The sequence below is a fragment of the Rattus norvegicus genome, chromosome 19 (assembly GCF_036323735.1).
Source record: "Rattus norvegicus strain BN/NHsdMcwi chromosome 19, GRCr8, whole genome shotgun sequence".
NCBI classification, from domain to species: domain Eukaryota; kingdom Metazoa; phylum Chordata; class Mammalia; order Rodentia; family Muridae; genus Rattus; species Rattus norvegicus.
Window position 1 is genome coordinate 26,886,880 of NC_086037.1, and position 2,151 is coordinate 26,889,030.

Genomic DNA, 2,151 nt, shown 5'->3' on the forward strand with positions numbered 1-2,151 from the left:
TGGCAATGAGTTCAAGCCTAGGGCAGCCAGGAGCAGCTCCCCATACCGGGTCAGAAGACCCTCCCCACCCAGCACTTCTTCCAAGTGCTCCTTAACCTCATCACAGGTGACAGCAGTCACCCCAAGAGAGGACAGAGCAGCAGACACAGTGGTGGTGGTTCCCAAGTGTTGTATGCGGCATTTCACATCCAGCGTCTCAGGAACGTGTCCATGCAAGCATGCGTACCATTCTTTAGACTGCTCCCCTCATTTCTTGAGTGAGGGGACCAGGCCTTCCTAATTCACTTTTGGTGCCTGGAATAACAAAATATTTCACCAGAAGGGGTGCAAGCAGTGCTATCTGATAAGAATACGAAGAAGAAAAAAGCAGATATCTTAAAGAAAACGTGGGTTCTACTCACACTAAAATGTCAGACCAATGCATAATATACTGCAAAGCTGTAACACAATACGGCCAAACACAATGTTCAAATATTGAACTGTTCAAGCATGTGAAGATCATCTTCTGAAAGACAAACTGGGTTCTTATTTTGTAGCTACCTTTGTGTAACTTCAACTGCTGTCCCTCAACAAGGTCTGACACTGTCTTGGTACTTGTTTGGAAGTTGGATGAGACAATGTAAGCTCAACAGTCAACTCCCGGGATCTCCCAGCGCTCATTTTCAGCATTCATCCGAGGACTGGGCATCATCTTCATCCCTCACTTCTCGGTATCTCCCTGAAGACTCCCCTTCTGGATTGTAGCTCTGCATTGTAATATTCAGTCTCTCAGCTAGTTTCTGTGCTGCGAGCTTTGCCCGCATCTTCTCATAATTCTGCTTCTGCTCTTTCTGCAAAGCCAGTGACTGTTCTATGGAGAGCAGCTGTGCAGGCAGGGGGTGGAGCAGAAGAAGGTGAGCTGCTGTGACATCATCAAGATGCTGCCTAGCCCTGCATAGCTGCTCTTCTGAGGAAGCAGGAGACTGAACCCTCTGACAATGACTTGTTGAGTCACTCTGTTGTGTGGGTAACACATTGGTCTTAAACTTATGAGGAGGGGGCACTGGGTTTCTAGCTCGCATTTCTAGCACTGTCATGTAATGAGGCTTCTTAGGAGTCTCACTCTGCAGTTCTGGAAAGTTCTCAGTGCTGGTGTTTTCTTCTGAGGGTTCAGTCTGGTCTGCAGTTGTGATCTTTTGCAATTTAGTGATAAACAGACTGTCGACGCTGCTGGAAACCTCTTCCGCTTGACTTGAATGCTGGGGGAGTTGTTCATTAACTTAAGATGGGGGAGCCTGGGCTGTGATGCGGACAGACGGGCTGGTACTCACTGTGCAGCCAGTCTCCAAAGTCTCTTCATTGCCTTTGTGAGTGAGCTGTGTAGGTCCCTGAGTTTCTGAGGTTGTTTTAGATGATTCAATGTCTACTGACGAACATTCAGGAACTAAGGATGAAGTATCAAGCATCAGGTCAGAATTCTGGGCCTTGTCTATGTCGGTATCAACTCTTGTGGTTGCTTTATGCCTTAGCTTACAGTCAACACTAACAGGATGAAGTAGTTCAGTTCTCCCTCTGACCTCTTCACTTTCTGAAATGGCAGCTTTCAGTTTGGCAGTGGTGTCTGAGATCTTTTTACCTTTGTCGGGCAATTTGCAAATGAATTTTTCTTTGCGCAAAAGTCTCTCCTTGTGCCTCAACCTCTCCCGCAGCTCCGCCAAACTCTGCCGCCCCACGTCCTCAGGAACTGGGGGCTCGAAGCCTCAGGGCAGGGAGCACATTGTGTATGGGCTGAGGCTGGCCCCGCAGGCAGGGTTCCCCAGCAGGGCCCATGGTGGTCGCAGGCTTCGTGGGGGCCGCAACTCTGGAGCACGTGCAGGAGTCGCCATTTTCCTGGAAGAGCCGACAAAATTGTTTAAATTGATAAGAAATATATGTTGGTCCATAATCAGTTTTAATTTTAGAAGGCGGTCCCATAACAGCAGAAGTTTCCAATAGATGCTGTATAACATGAGCAGTGCGTACTCCTGGCAATGGTGTAGCCCATACAAATTTTGAAAAATTATCTATGCTTACATGGATATATGAAAGGCGACCAAACTCAGAAATATGGGTTCCATCCATCTGCCACGATGTATTAGGTTGCATTCTTCTGGGATTAATTTCAGATGGAAT

At 47.4% G+C, this 2,151-nt stretch overlaps 1 pseudogene; it reads right to left on the bottom strand.

The window, feature by feature from the left end:
- Window positions 1-331: 331 nt before the first annotated feature.
- On the bottom strand, window positions 332-1,757 carry LOC134483478 (DNA-directed RNA polymerase II subunit GRINL1A-like; annotated as a pseudogene).
- Window positions 1,758-2,151: the final 394 nt, after the last annotated feature.